General features: G+C 37.1%; 1 long non-coding RNA gene across 1 annotated transcript; it reads right to left on the bottom strand.

Annotated features, from left to right (window-relative positions):
• Positions 1-7,775: 7,775 nt before the first annotated feature.
• On the bottom strand, positions 7,776-16,249 carry LOC140848189 (uncharacterized). Its single transcript, XR_012128741.1, has 4 exons — positions 16,111-16,249; positions 12,200-12,339; positions 11,143-11,190; positions 7,776-7,922 (listed from the first exon to the last, which is right to left on the bottom strand). It is a non-coding gene; the product is annotated as an uncharacterized lncRNA (long non-coding RNA).
• Between the last annotated feature and the right edge of the window lie 649 nt (positions 16,250-16,898).

Below are 16,898 nucleotides of genomic sequence, written 5' to 3'. Positions count from 1 at the left end.
GGCATGCTCCACAGGTCCCACTGAGACCCAACACAGCTTGAAAGATTTACAGGCAATGAGAAGTGTACCAGAGAGGCAGGGGTCAGAGGGGGCTCTCTCTGGTGGAAAAAGGGAAGGCAGATGACCCTTTCCCATCCTCTCTCAGACTAACTGCTCAGACACTTGCAGGAGCCAACTCTAAAATTCTCCATTTCATAGCTGGCAGCCCTTCCCTGCATGCCCACCACTCCTGGCAGTCTCAGCCCAGCAGAGGCCCACCATTGCTGACCAGCAAGCAGAGGGTAGTTCCATCCACAACAAATCCCAGCAGAAATGCCCTCATATCATGCAAAGGACATGCAAAGGCTAGCTGTGGGGATCAGCCAAGGCTAGCAGACAAGGAGAAGGGTGGGCCGCCCATAGCACACCAACTGTGGCTCACCAGGCACTGGAGAGCAGAGTCCTGAGCTTCTGGGTGTCACAGAGCACTCTCTTCAGACATCCATTACTTTAAAACCAGGAGGTATAACTGATCTATCTAATACAAAGAAAAAACACAGAAACCTAGACAAAATGAGGAGGCAGAGGAATATGGTCCAAACAAAAGAATAAGATAAAACAGCAAAAAAGGTCTAAATGAAAGAAACCCAGGTTTTCCCAGTTCCTGGTGGTACATTTTAGCCAGGTCTGCAGCTATGTGTTAGATAATCCCTTTCCTCCCTAGCAGAAACATTATTTTCTTGGTTGGGTTAACTATATGATTGGTCTAGAACCAATTAAGGCACAAAGAAGTAGAGAGTAAGTAAGACAGTATCACCTTAGATGCATCTATTTTGAGTGAATCTTTTGCATAGTTTTAGTCAGTGTGGGACTCTCAAAAAGAAGGTAGGAGACTTGATTTTACTGACTCATACAATTCAAGATTCTCAAGTGCATCATCTTCCAAATGCCTCTGTCCAGGCTCAACATTCCAGTCCTTCCCAATCAGGGCCCAGAATTTAATATAAAAGAATCTTCCAGGAATATGAATTTAGCCTCCTTTCTACTTGAACTCTCATACTATCAGATCTAGAGCCTGGTTTTGAATGTATTCTGCTCTTCGCTGAAGGAGATTTGAATTTCTTTAAATGGTAGAAAGAATAACTTCTGGTTTTCACTGTGTGACCTTATTTGTTAGTCTTCTATTGTTTTCCTTCAGGCCATGTATGGCCACTAAAAGAAGCTAAATAATTTAATAATCTGTATACAGTTGACCCTTGAACAATGCAGGGGTGGGGAAACAGACCCCCTGTGCAGTGAAAACTCAAGGATAAATTTTGACTTCCCCGAAATTTAATTACTCATAACCTGCTGTTAACCAGCAGCCTTACTGATAACAGTCAATTAACATATATTTTGAGTGTTATTTGTTTTCTTAAAGTAAGCTAGAGAAAGGAAAATGTGTTTTCAAATTGTCACAAATCTCAAAAAATTTTTCCAATATATTTGTTGAAAAACATCTATATGTAAGTGAGCCCATGCAGTTCAAACTTACGTTGCTGAAAGATCAAATATAATTGTCCCTTACCCTGTGCATTTCCTGTGAAGAACTATTACAAAACCAGTCATATCTCTTCACTTGTGCTCTAATCCACCACAGGTGGTGAAAAGTAGGTGCTGATAACCTCAATAGGCCTCTGCAGGTTTTAGAAATAATGCAACCACACTTGAGAATACTGCTTTACCCACATAGTAAGGGTCTCAGAAAGCTGTCAGTTTTTAATGTGGCCCAGAGCAAGATGATTCTGCAGCAGTTTCAGGCTGTGGTATATATAACCCTGCCACTTGGCTCAAATGGCTTAGCAAATTCTATGGTGCAAGTAGTGATTTTCGTAGGTATGTACATCATGTCCAGGCTCAGGCAAGCCACAGGGAAATTACCACATGTTGGAGCAAGGCCACACCATGTTTACAGAGAACAAATCACCATTTGAAAAGCAACTCCTCATATGCTTCTGGGTCCTACCTGAGGCTAGACAACAGAACAGGTGATATCAAGTGACAGTGTGATGAGAAATCACCCACCAAGAGCTGAGTATTGTCAGATACCCCAAATCATAAGTTAGGTAGAGCACAGTAACATCTACCATATAATAGAATTCTAGCGGGCATGGAAAAATTATGCAAATATGAGCTAAGATCTCACGTCATCTATGCCACTTCCCTACACTTATCCTTTACCTTATATCCATGAGTTCGTGGAGGGAGCCCTACAACCAAATGACAGAGAAGGTAGACAATCTGGTTCTGGTTCATAGATGGGTCAGTTCAATATGTTGCTGTGAGCCAAAATAGATTGTTGGGACACCACAGTTTCATTTATGGATGACGCTGAAAGATATTGATGAGAGGGAAAACTGTGAGTAGGCAGAGCTTTGGGAAGTTTTTCTGGCTGTGAATTTCATGTTGAAAGAGAAGTGACCCAAGTTAACAGAATTCTGAGGGGTACCTAATCCTTTGGCAAGTGCCTGGAAGCAGTAAAACCTGGAAAGCTCTTAAACTAGTAGATATGATGACCCATCCAGGAGAGGTAAGAAACCTTTGTTATCAGCCACCCAGTGGTTTCACAACGGGCCCTGATAGATGCTCTGATAGAGCCAAGCTTGATCAAGCTCCTGCTCTGGCTAAAGCAAAGACTGACACAAAATATTGTGCAATAATACCAACCTGTGAGAAAACCAACCAGCCTTCTATTATGGGCACTAACTTGGGACACAAGAGATTTGCGTACTTCAATATTTGGGTGTGGAGAAGCAGCAAGTTTCTCTTATAGGGATTAATGTGTTGTCTGAATATGGGATTATTTAATATACAGTGCCTTGGCCAATACCAGCATGCAAAGACTCATTAAAAATCCTGCATAACAGCAAACATCACCTTGATGGGACTAAATTTACAAAAAGGATCTGTGACTCTGGACACATGACCACTGGATGGATTATTTGTAGCATATGCTTCATCACTATATGAAGTTTCTTGCCTGATAGAGCATTGAAATACATTATAAAAGGCACATTTAAGTTGTTGATGAAATAAATAGGGTGGGAGCATTGTCATTAAAGACAAGGTATGTACTGAGAGCAACAGTCATGGCATTGCACCATGATCTAGACAGCCAGAGAACATAGGTTTGGGAACTAAGAGGTGGAAAGAAATATGTCCTCTCACACCATCACTTTAGTGATGCACTGAAGGAAGTTACACTTCCCTTCTCAACAACTTTGCACCCTTCTGAATTAGAAGTACTGCTTCCTGGTAGAGAAAGGAAAGGGTAGGGAGGACTCTACTACCAAGAGAAATACTGAGGATTTCACTTAGAATAAACTTACTAATTCTGCCTGGTCATTTTGGGCTCCTCATGCCAATAGATATTTGGACAGTGATATTTGTGTAAATACTGGATTTCTAGAAAAGGGATTTTGACTCTACCGTTCCTACCTGTTTCTTCAGAACATTCTTACCTGAGCTCTGGGTAACACAAGATTGTGCACATCCATGTCAACACACACAAATGGCGGGAACTACTTGAGGTAAAGGTTATTTTACAGAATTTCAACCAATGACCAATTTCTTATTCTTTCCTTTTTAGGTAAGATAACCTTGAAGAAAACCAAATGCCAGCAGTTATATGGATTCTCTGCAAAAATGTAACTGCTTAAATTTGGTAAGATATTTGAGACCTCCCAAAATGAACTGAACTAGATGCAATTGAGTTTCTTATGCCAAACTAATTCTTGAAAAAAAAAAAAAAAAAAAAGACATGTGAGCATTGGGAGCAAAGCTGCAGTGAGGGCTGTCCAGGTCATGGTTGGGTTAAGTCAGGGGTAGGGCCAAGAAAGGGTAGGAAAGAGTGTAAGAGAATCTTTTAAGAAAAATATTCCTGTGTCTGAAACCACCCCAAAATAAGCCATTGATGAGAACAGTGATTTATGGTAATTTTCAAGCATATTATTTAAAAAAGGGAAAAGAGAGGAGGTAAGGAAGGAATGAAAAGAGAGTGAAGGATAAAAAGGAAATATCATGAGCCACATTTCAAACACACAGAAATTCTGGACAACCATATTCTATGTAAAGTATGTTCATATATTTCTTTCTCCAAAAGCTCATTTTTGAGCAAACAAAATCTATGCTTTCCAGGTAGTCAATATAATTTCCATCTTTATTATAAAAATTACCTTTGTCTTCCATTTTCCCATATTCCTCAAATGTAATGCATTAGACCAAAGATCTCATGAATTGTATACCTCCCAGAACATTTGAATTAATCCCCCTTTATAATCTGAATGGATTGTGAAAGCCTCTTGCTCGTGAATTTACCAAACCAAAATAAAACAGTATTATTGAAAGTGTACATTGTGCTAAGAACTCAGCTAAGTGGTGGGGCCATAAAATCAAATAAGAAATGTTGCAAAAAACTTACAGTTTAGAAAAGCACATACACAGATGATTACAACACAATGTAACAATGTTGTTACTGAGCCACGGCTGGCCAGTGTTATGAAGGGAGACTCGTATAGGTCAAGGAGCACAAGAGAGAGCAAAACAACTCAGGCAAGCAACTGAAGCCTACAATTTGTGAGAAGAAGTTATAAAGTATATGGCTGCAGAAATAAGCAGAGATAAGTTCAGGGAAGGCCTCATGTGCAATGTGAAAGAATATGTATGAGATTAGGCAGCTCAGAGACATTAAAAGGCTTAATTGTGAGAAATCATATTGCCATATTTGCATTTTAGATGGAATTGCAGGGATACATTTGGAGGGCAAGTTGAGAGCAGAGAATACAGGGTATTGCAGCAGTTCAAGTGAGAATAAACAATATCTAAACCAGGAGAGATAGCAGGAATGAAGCAAAGGACATACATACAGAAATATTCAGGAGTTAAAAGAAATAGTCAGGTCTTGACTTTGGTGCAAGTGAGAGTGAAAATGCTTGCTCAGGTTAGGACAATCCCCAGTTGTCTAGGTTGCACCTCTTGGGTTAGGTGGGATTCTGATGGAACTGAAGCAGTTTTGTGGGAAAAGAAGAAATGTTCCCCTTTGGGCCTATTGTGTTTGATGCACGTGAGTGCATGCATGCAGTTGGAAAATGAAAGGACAGCCAGGGGCTACAGGTGGAGACTGTAGTCATGCCTGTGGCAGGTGGAATAATGTCCTCTCCCCACCAATCTCCATAACCCATGAATAGATTACTTCATATGGCAAAAACGATGTACAAATATGATTAGTTTGTGGATTTCAAGATGGGGACATTGTCCTAGATTATCCAGGTGACAACATGTAATCACAAGGGTCTTCACAGGGAAAGATAAAAACAAGAGTTGGAGAAGGAGCTGTGGAGAAGGAAGCACAGGTCATGGAAACAGAGATTTGAGGATGTTACACTGCTGGCCTTAAAGATGGAGAAAGGGGCCTCAAGACCGTGGGCTCTAGAATATGGAGAAGGCAAAGGAAGAGGCTCCCCTCGAGCCTCCAGCAGGAATGCAGACCAGCCAACACTTTGATTTTAAGACTTCTGACCTTCAGAACTGAGGTAATAAATTTGTGTTGCTTTAAGACACCAAGTTTGTAACATCATCAATAGGAAACAAATACAAGCACCATATAAGAGTTAGTCAAATCCTCAAGTGTGGTTTGAGAGAGAGGGCAAATACTGAGAGAAAGGTCTATTAAGGAGAAAAGTCGAGGAAGAAAATTGAATATGTAGTTAACAGTATCACAAATTAAAAAGCATATAAACACACCCACATATGTCAAATTTAGATTGAATATGGAAAGAAAAGGTAGAAATGTGATGAGCATAGATGATGTACTTTTTAGGTGACATTCTTTTTTTACGTTCATTTGAGAGGAAAAATAGGTTTTTCTTTTCATATAGGAGAAGTTTCTGGATCTTATAGTCCTTTTTTTCTTTTAAAAATTAAGTGAAACAAAACCAAACTAAATACTCACAAAACAAACTTAGCAAATATTCCTGTGTGTAACTTGCTGGACCCAGTTTCTAGGGATCATAGGTTAATGCTGTTACTTCCTCAGTTGGAAAAGTACAAGGACAGGTTATTCTGAGGGGAATGAATGACCTCTCTCTAGGGTACTCTGTCCCTGCCCAAGAGTCTATGTTTAAATAAATGCTCTCTGTTAACTAAAGGTCAGAAGTCTGTGGTTGCGGCTGCAATATTAGGAATCACTTACCCTAACAAATGAATGTGTGAAAGAATGTCATGTAAAAGGAAACTAAAGGTACCAAACATTTCTTAACACTTTTCTCTTCCATCTCTCCTGTGCAATCAAAATATTTTACTCTCTTCTGACAGTATAGGATTCAAACATGTAATGTGGGCATCTAAAGAGCAAAATCTCTATAGAGGCCAAGAAAAACATGCTAATTCTGTAGGTTTCCCAGTCATTTGCAAATTTGCCTTTCAAAGTAAGAAACAACCAGGAAGGCAAAAAACTGGGCTGGTGGTTCCAGTGACAGCCTCAAAGTGGAGACATATGCTCTTTTTTCTTTAGAAAAAAAAGATGAATATTTTTTTCTGGCACACACAAAAAATCTAGTTAAACATCTCTTTTTTCCAACAGGATCAGGTCACTGAAATTTAATATCACAGGCTTGTTATAGGGCCAAGGAGTTACTGGATGGGAGCTTTTTAGGGGTTGAGTGGTAGGCAAGGCCCTTCAAAGTCTGGCCCGTGTCCACCTCTCCATCCTCCTCTCACTATCCCTTCATTCTAGCCATACCACATGATTTAAAACTCCTCACACTGCTCCACTTCTCAAAGCTTTGTGCCTTCTCTGTCCTCGTTCAGAGCCCCCGCCTCTCTACAGCATCTCTGATTTTTCCCAGCTAGGAATAATCACTCCTCTCATTAATCTGGACCCATGCTGTCCAGTATGGTAGCCACTAGCCTCGTGTAGTTATGAAACACTTCAACTGTGGCTGGTGCAAATTGAGGAGCATTGTAGAATGTAAAATACATGCTGGATTTCAAAGACTTAATAGAGGAAATGAACATAAAATATCTTATTAATCCTTTTTTAGATTGTACATAGAAATGAAAATATTTTGCATTTATTAGGTTATTTGAAATATCATTAAAATACATTTTACCTGTTCATTCTTATCTTTTCAATGAGGCAAACAGAAAATTTAAAGATGCATGTGTGGCTTACACTTATAGCTTATCTTACATTTCTATTGCATAGTATTGCCCTAGAACTTGTCCATCTCAATCACTGAACTTAGCGAATTCCCTGGCAATGTTTTGACCTATCTCTGCTAATAGACTGATTCTCATTAATGGGAAGGGGCATGTCCTATTCATTGTCCTTACTGTCTACAACCACACCAGAACTTGTTAGGCACACAATAAAAATATCTGCAGAACAAATGGAAATGAAATAATAAAAAAAAATTTTCAAGCAATCATGTAGCTCAAGTTTTGTTAAGACACAGTACTATTTAGTAAAATGGTGTGGGATTATATTTCTTCATTTTTCCTTTTGGTTCTTGGGCAGTATTTGTTAATCTATCACACAAAAGCTCTGAAACTCTAGCACTAAAATTATGTTACTACTACTTTTAACTCTAAAAAATTAATGATTTGCTCTTCCACCAAGAAACATAGGATTCTTTTTGGTGCATTGGCTAGTCAGCACAGCATCCCCTTAAGAAAACAGTGCAAGTGTTCTCATTTGTTTTGTTAACCTCAAGAAGACAAGTATTAAATAAAAATACAACAACCTTATTATTCCCATATAAAAATATATTTATTCATTATTTATGTAAAGAATGTGTCTTTCAGAATACAACATGGTATTAAACATTATTTTTAAAAAGTCAATTATATTGTCAACAGTGGAAGCCTAGTGAAATTTCTCTCTCCAGTTATGATGCTTGAAAGTGCTGTAGAAAGAAAATAATAAAAAGAAATTAAGCCTTAGAACAATAAAGTCCTCTGATTATCAAAGAAAGATTCAGTTTTACTTCCTAGCATACACTAAGTATATTAAATATCAGCATATTTTATGCAAATTTTCACTAATCTAAAAATGCTTAGTTGACAAAAATGACTTAGTTTGGGGAATATCTGACTTGATCTGGGTTTTATTATGTATGCAGATTTTCCACGGTCACACTAGTGAAAGTACAATGGGAAGGGCCAATAAGAAGCCAGTCAAGGCACCCTAAGGTTGAGGTGATCAGGCCATGGGTCATTAGCTTAAAGATTATCAAAACTGTTTCTGTTGAAAAATAAAATCATTCACTAAGATCCACTTGCGAATTGGTAACATCCTGTTTAAAAAGTGCCTGATTAATAAACAAAATATGCAATTATTTTAAGGACAATACTACTGTCCTTCAGGCTGTAAAATACATCCATGATGGAGCCGTGCATTAACCACCTGAACTTCAGAAGGTTAGTGGATCTATAGGAGCCTCAAATTTGTCTACAAGATTACTACGCTAATCCTGAGGCCTGTTTCACAAAGTTGTTATGCGCCTGCATTGTGTTATGGCAAGAGCAGTGAACCTGGATACAAACAGTCTAAGCCCATTTATTAATTTTGCTTCACTAGACTTCAGTTTCTCATCCACAAGTGAGAACTTTGGATTAGATGAACTTTAAAATCAATTTCACTTTAAAGTACTTCTCAAAGAAAATACTGTTTGAGCAATCATATTACTCATGTGATATTCTTTTATGTTGTTAAAATATGTTGTCTTACACAAAGTAATGTATAAAATAGTATTTAATAAACTCTCAAGGACTATAAAAACCAAGGATCTATTTATATTAGAAAGTGAAGTTTGGACAATTAATTATTTTATTATATCTCTTTTACCATGATGAAAACCAAGACTATGAACTCCACAGTGAAAGCATTTGAAGAAAGACACCGCACAGTCTAATATCAGGTACAGATTTATTTTAAGAGTTTCATCTTAGTGCCAGTTTCAGTACTATGGCTAGTCAATGTTTTATTGTACACAAGATGTAAAAAGTAATTTTTTTCTTGAAAAGTGAGCCACTATTGGAAGTACACATCTAGATGATAGCTTTAATTTATAATTGGAGAAGTTAGGACTTCAAGTGAAGTTCAAGCTCAAATTCAGGTGAAGTTCAAGTTCAAGTAAAATTCCATTTCAAATGAAGTTGAACCTTACTTGATGTACCACTGTATAGACCATTCTTACTAGAGTAGCTACTTATTAAATGTCTATCTGTCCTCACATTCTTGTTTATAACTGTTGGGGTTTGCAAAAACATTGAAGAGTTGGGCTCAAATTTTGTGAGTTCTCCAAATTCCAGAGTAAGTTAGTAACTGCAAAAAAATCTGTGGTCCATATATGCTGACTTTCATCACAAGACATTGTGATGAAATTGAGACATTTCTTCTCTAATTTTCAAACTAGGAGAGACCCTCCCCTCAAAATACGGAATAGTTAACATTTTTAAAAGACATGTACTTTATTTTATAAATTGTTCTACAAATCTTCATAATTTTTCATAACACTGTCAGAGATATCTTCATAAATCTATAGATGTTTGGATCTTCCCTCTGCTTTGAAACATTCAAAGATGACCCTGTTGCTTTCAGGACAAACCCAAATTCCTGATTACAGATGTACAGTCAAACTATCTTACAAACCCTGCCTTCTCTTTCACCCTCAAAAGCATCTTATGCCTGAATTGCACCACTTTCATTATACTTCCTTTTCTTTCATGCAGCCACACTGTCTTTTTCTTTCCCTTTGTATCAGATATCTTTCTAACAGTTTTCTTCACTCATATATTCCGTGGTGGAATTAAATTCAGCTTTTAAGGTCCATTGCAGTATCACTTCACTGTTACACATGTTCAGCCCTGCAGACTCAGTAATATGTCCTTCCTCCATTCTTCCATAATGTTGTATAGAGTATGGAGCAAATAGAATGGTGCCTCAAACACAGATGGTGCTCAATTAATATCTGCTGAATTCTGAATGATAATGATTGGCAACTCAACCCCCACTTGAACTACTTAGTGGTCAGTAGCGCACTCTCTACAGCAGATTACCCAAGGAACAATCCCAGCATTGGCTGCTTACTACTGGTCCGCCCAATTCACTGAGGTGAATTAACACTGGGCAAGTTTCCTCTGCACTTTTGCTACTTCATCCTTAAAATGAAGCTATTTTGTGATGATTGAAGGATTTTACAAATGTAGAACATTTAGAACAGTTCTAGCACATAAGAAGCTTTTAATGTTTAAATATTATTGCTATTAGTTTTGTTCTTAGAAGTTTTTTTTAATTTGTTTCTTACTTAAAATAGGGTTTTATAGTTGGTGAAGGAGAAATGACAAGAATACTGAGAGAGGTAAACCCTGATATTAATGGCCAGGAAGAATTTGTGTGTTCTTGCAGGCTTTGTAGAATGAAACAATTTGGGGAAATTCTATGGTCAGATTAAACATCTATGGTCAGATTAAACATAAACTCACTCAGAATGAAAGGGAACATCTCGGAAATGAATCTTCACTTACATAGTTCCATATTGTTACAAGAAGAAAAGAAGCTTTAAGGTGATAAATCGGGAGTTTGGGATAAGCTGAGCATTTAAAGTGATTTAAAACAGCAGTGATTTTTAAATTGTCTCAATAAAGATGTTTATACTTTTTTCAAAAAAGTGAACAAAAATGTGATTAGATTTGAAGCTACATATTAGTTATTTTCATGGGCAGTGACTAGTATTATTTACAAGTGTTTTCTACAATTTGCTCAGTACAAGTAAGTCATAGTCTGTGAAGTAATTATAAAATTGAAGCATTCATAAAATAATAATAATTTTAAAAGAACTGTTTTAAAATTAAGGCCTTAATAAATTCATGGTAATTCTAAAAAGCAGAATGCATTCATTGTTTTCTCTAATGGCAAGTCTTTTTTTAAAAGTCACTTTGGTTATAACCCACAAACTAGAAAATACCCAAAAAAGAGTGATCAAGGTAGTGTACAGGCATAACTAGCCTACACAGTGAAACCTATTATAATGTTTTGCCTGGAGGAGTTAAAGACTTAAAAAGAATATAGCTTCTTATAAATATGTGAACCAAAATACTGAATGGAAGGGTGACAAGACTTACCTTACCTTGTGACTCTCCTAAGGCTAGGGCTGGAACAGCAGATGGAAGCTACAGGGAGAGCAGTATTAGATAACTATAAGGAAGAATTTCCTGATAGCAAGGTCATGGCCCACCTGTTGTTGAAGTGAGCCCACTCCATCACTGCAAACTTAAAAGGGGAGACCAAATAAATGTCTGAAGGAATTCATCAGACCAGGGTCGGGTTCAAAAGGTTTACCAACCAAAAGGCACAGTTCTACTAATCAGAAAGAACAGCTATTTCACTACAACAGACACCTAGACTGCACAGCCACACATTAACAGAAATAGACAAGGAAGCCACTTAGATGTTGCAGCTGTACTATGGTTGAGCATGCATGATGTAAAATAATATTCTACAAGAAAGTGAATTTTGGGGAGTTTTGGGTGGTCCTAATGCTTACTTAGTCTTCTTTACTTTCATGATGCACACTTATTCCTTGGTGATTTCCACTTGTTCCATGACTTTTAATACCATCTAGACACTGGTGATTCTGAATGGGTATCTCTAGACCTATGTTCTCTCCCATTGGCTCCAAAATTCAAACAAAGTGAAAGCCAAAATCTGTATAATGACCTTGAAGAATCTATAAGAGTCCCTCAGGGTGCTTACCACCATTACTTCTCTGACCTCATCCACTGCTTCTCTCTACACTGTCCATCTCATCCCAGACACTTCGGCTTCTTCCTTCTCTGGCATGCCAAGCGCACTCTTAGTTTAGGACTTTAGCAAAGGTTAACCCCTCAGCTTGCAATGCTTTTCTTCTAAACATTCCCATGGATTAATCTATCACTCCTTTAAGTTTTTCTTCAAAGCTCACCTTTTCAAGAGTGCTACACCACTTTATTTCAAATGCTATCTTCTAATGTACATTAATATATTTATATTATATTATTATTATCTCCCACAAGAATGACACATCATGAGTGTAGGTATATTTTTCTCTTTTGTTCATTGCTATACTTTTGACAAATTTCCTTATTTTTTACTCCTCAGCAAATATGTATTCTTTCTATGGAAAAAATATACTTTACTGACCTAGTATGTTGAACTTGGCTCTCTTAATTGCTCTGGTCATTGGAATATGGGAAGAACTGACAGTGTACTACTTTTGAACAAAGACTTCCCTCCATGAAAAGAGCATGTCCATGGTAGCTGCTGCATTTCTGAGCATGTTCCTGGAATGATAGACATAGTTAGATCTGAATTCTATACATGCCTAAGTCAAACTCACCCTAGCCTGCAGAACCCAGCAGAGTGGCAGATAGCACACAGATCCATGAGCAAGATACACACGATTTTGAAGCCCACTAGGATTACAGGTTATGTGTTATGTGGCACAGCCTCAGTAAAAAGCTGACTGATGTATGTCCCAATACCTATGTTTGGTACATAGAAGGTGCCTGATATATGCTATATGAATTAGTTAATAAATTAAGATTAAATGACTCTCTAATTAACCTTTTCATGCTCTCCTAATTGTTTATAGTGCACAAGTTATTCACGAGGCTTAATTTAGGTACTTACATACTCATTTAAGTCACTCAAATATCACTGAGTAAATTACTATTCAGGATAGTAAGTAGTATTCCAATAAGCTGAAGGAGTACATATGTTTTCTATTAACTGTTTATTCAAATGATATCCACATAAAACAAACCAAGTGTTTGGTTTCTTTTAACATTTTAGTCACTAACATCAAGTGCTTCAAACGTCAAAACTATTTATTTTTTAAGACATAAAACTGATGGGGATGTTGGTGGTCCTGTCATTTCAGTGATCCTACCAGCCAGAATGAATGTACTATTCAGTAACTGAATCTGGTTTAGTGTGATTTATTATGCTGTGACTTCACTTTCAGTAACTTTCACACGGAGGAAATTTAATTTAAAGGAAGTGATGGATTTGGGAAGATGCTGTTTCCGTGATTTGGTAATGAACCAGATAGTCATATGCATCCATGTTTGAATGCATTTACTTAAAAAAAATGTAGAATGCCTCTTTTCTGTTTTGCTTTCCACTGTATTCCTGCTTTTTGACTGACTTCTCTCCTTCATGCTCTTGTTATTATTCTCTTTACTACTTATTCCTTTTAAAAGGTCTTGTTAACACTCATTAACGAGTGTGGTTCAAAGCTCCAAAGCAAACAAGGAGCAGAAGAAAGCGGACTAAAGAACTGGAGTTTGATTTCCTTCCAGGTTTCAATGGCTCTCAGCAGCAGCTGGGGCACCAGCCAATTTCATAGGAACTGCTACAAGGCCACCCCCGTGTTAGCCTTTGTACAAGAATAACCGGAATTGCAAGAACTGTCCAAACATTTGAAAACCATCTTTTCTTGGAATTGTTTCTCCACAGCACCAAAAAATGTATTTACATTCTCTATAAAGATCATTTATTTCCTTGTACACTGAGTTTTTTGCCTCTGAAACGTAGCCACCCTCAAACCATTATAAAGGAACATTTTGATTCTCAGCTTTGATGAAAAGCCTTAATGTGAAGGTCATTAACAAAGATATTGGCATCTCTGGATGGTATCAAATTGACTAGGGAAAGGCCTCTGTGTGTAGAGTTTTATTTGATATCACTTGCTAATCTTACTAAAACATTTTGATTTTTAATTTCTTACTCACGAAAATGGGTCTTTAATTCCATTACTATTCGCCTTGCTTATTGCAAGACATAGACTTAATAGTATGCATATATCACAGACATGCATTTAGAAAATTAATTAATTTTTTCCACAAATATTTACTGAGCTTGTATAACACATCAGAGACTATTGTAGGTGTTAGGAACATACAATGAACAAAACCGGAAAGAATCTGACCCTCCTGAAACATGTTAGTAAGGGAGAGAAACAATGAATATGATAAATAAATGTAATATATAAAATGTTCAATAGTATTAAGCACTAAAAAGGAGAATAAAGTAGAAAAAGAGGAATTTAAAATCTCTACATTACAATTTTAGAAAACTATATTCCAGAGAAAACCTATATGAGAAGATACCATTGAAACAAAGACCTAAAGGAACAAATATTTTAAAAATATTTTGTCACTACAAATGGAATCCATTTCTTTCTGATGGTTAAAAAAGGGTAATTCATAAAATCCCATAGAAAATATAAATAATCATCTATACTTCGACCATTCGTAGTTAATCTTTCTTAAAATGATAATAGATTCATCCTAGCTTTTAAGTATGTCTGGGCTTAATGTGTATGCGTGTGTGTGAGAGAGAGAGGCAGAGAGAGAGAATGAGGAGAAAAAAGAAAGAATATACAGGTTATTTAGAGAACTGGGACACTACTCTTATGCAAATAGTCTTTGAAAACAATTTTTAGAACTTTTAAAATTTTGTCATTAAAATTGTACTGTGAAAATAATTGTACATATGTTCCTGCACATACCTTTGATAATTCTTTTTTGAATATGTCATGTCAAAATAGAGATTTTATTTTAAATTATTTAACTTTATTATTGTGCTCATTTGTTATGTCAGTTTTTAGTGGTATGACCAGTATTTCAGAACAACTATTTACCTGCACTTTCATAATTTGGACACTTTAAGCGTCAAGAAAGAGCAGATCTAACTCAATGGACTTAAACAATAAGTAGTTAATGATACACCCAAAAACACATAATGAGATTTTTCAAAGTTGCCTGATTTAGGAGTTCAATGTTGTTTCCCACTCTTTTATCTGCATAGTGATGATTTTTTGTCCTCAGACTTATACCCCATGTGAGCCATTAAGCAACTGTCTTTCCGCTTCAAAGCCAAACTTTTGCACTGAGCTTGTGATGCCCCATACAGCAAAACACCTTTCTGCGACGTCAGGAGGCTCCCTGTTAGATTCTGCCAGTAGGGGGCGTGAGAGACGGCCTGGACCCGCAGGGTGGAGAAGAGACGTGCTGTGCTACTTCTAGTTCCCATCAGGGAGCCAGGTAAGAACTCTCCCCACAGGTAGAGGCAGTTCCTTCCACCACTGCCAGGTGATTTCAGTTTGCGGGTGCTCCCAGCCTCTGAAGCAGTCTCATTTCACCCTCTGAGAAACCAGAGACGGCTAGCTGGTGTTCCTTCCTCAGAAGTGTTAACAGTAGCCATAAGACCCCTTCGTCCAACTTCAGAGTTTAATAACTCCAAACTTTTTCCTCTGTTCCCTCAGCCATAAGAAGATCCTTCCTATAGTTACCATGCCCATTATATTAATGTTCTAGTTTTTGTTTTTTTAGTTCTCCAATACATGAGTAATTATTTACATTAATTCCTCTTTGTTAGAATAACTGCTGTGGTTTCTGATTTCTTACTGGATCCTATCTGATACTATTTTTATGGTTTCAAACCCAAGTTCCAAATCTTTACACAGCAATACCCTATGACCAGGAGAGAATTCCCTTTCTCAGTTCCTTTGAAGAAAGAAGAAACCTTTCCCAGAAGCCACCAACAATATATCTTCTATGTGTCATTTGCAAGATTTAAGTCACAATGGCATTTCTTAATCAATCCCAGGCAGAGTACAGAATTACCGTTATTTAAATAAACTAATTAAGATTTTTGGCACAGGTTGGAGAAACCCAGACTTCCCTGAAATGTATGTACCAGATCAAATTCCTAAAAGAGCTAAGGATTTATTTTAGGAAGGAGGGAAGGAAAGAAAGGAGGGTGGTAAAATGCTGTCCAGTTCATAGTTAACAGCATCTGCCACCATATTTTATTGGAAACCTATAAATTTTATCTCTCAAATAAAAGCCTAGTTTTAGCCTGTTTGGCTCTAAGAACAACTTCAGGTTCTTGAACTATGAAAACTCTAATATTGGATATCAAATTTCCATATTCCTGAAGAAACTCCACAGAAGAGGATGTTTGAAAATTTTTTATCTGAACTGGAGAAAAGGTTGTGCTCGCATAATTGGACATAAGCTCAGATGTGATCCTCTTGGATGACTTACCTGGTCTTACAGATGAATCGTCCAACACCCAGAATTAATGAAGTGACTTTTCAAGACCTCAAGCGCCGGCAGGAGCAGAGGCAAGCCAGTGGTTTCCCGTGATAACACTGACTGAACAAAGGAACCATTTCATATCGTCCCTCCACTGTCATCTGTCAAAATAAAAGTGGCTTTTGGAATTGTCATGCAGTATACAGTTGAAACGTTTCTGATATGTCTCAGTGAGCTAAACTTAATTCCAAGAAAAGCAGAGAGGGAATCTCATCTAAACAAAAAGTTATTGGCTTTGGTAATGTAAAAAGACTGCACATAAATAATTTGTAAAAGCTAAGTTACAACATGCAGTGGTTGAAAAACCTCAAGTCACACTCCCCCCTTCATTTTTTTAAAATTATTCACACAATAGAAACTCTTTTACTGTGTTTCATCATATCGTATCAAGTCCTTACAACAATCCTAGTAAATATTATTATTTTAATGTTATACCTGGTAAAGTGGAGTGCAGTGAGGCCAGGTGCTTTACCCAAAATAGAAGAGGAAATTAAAGAGTCAGATCTGAAATACAAGTATCATTTTGATCACACAGGACACTCATTCAGGCTACTCATTTATATTTGGAAGGAAACAGCTGATTGATTTAAAAGCCTGTATCAAAACAGCTAACTGGATTAGATGAACTCAAGAATTTAGTCCAAGCCTGGAAAATCTTTGTTTCCAGACCTTGAACACAACTGGAGTCATCAAGAAAACCTGAGTATTTTATGCTTATATTTAGCAGCACATATGTA

The sequence above is a fragment of the Manis javanica genome, chromosome 3 (assembly GCF_040802235.1).
Source record: "Manis javanica isolate MJ-LG chromosome 3, MJ_LKY, whole genome shotgun sequence".
Taxonomy (NCBI): Eukaryota; Metazoa; Chordata; class Mammalia; order Pholidota; family Manidae; genus Manis; species Manis javanica.
The sequence above is the reverse complement of the archived record's forward strand: the minus strand, read 5'-3'. Positions and strand labels throughout refer to the sequence as shown.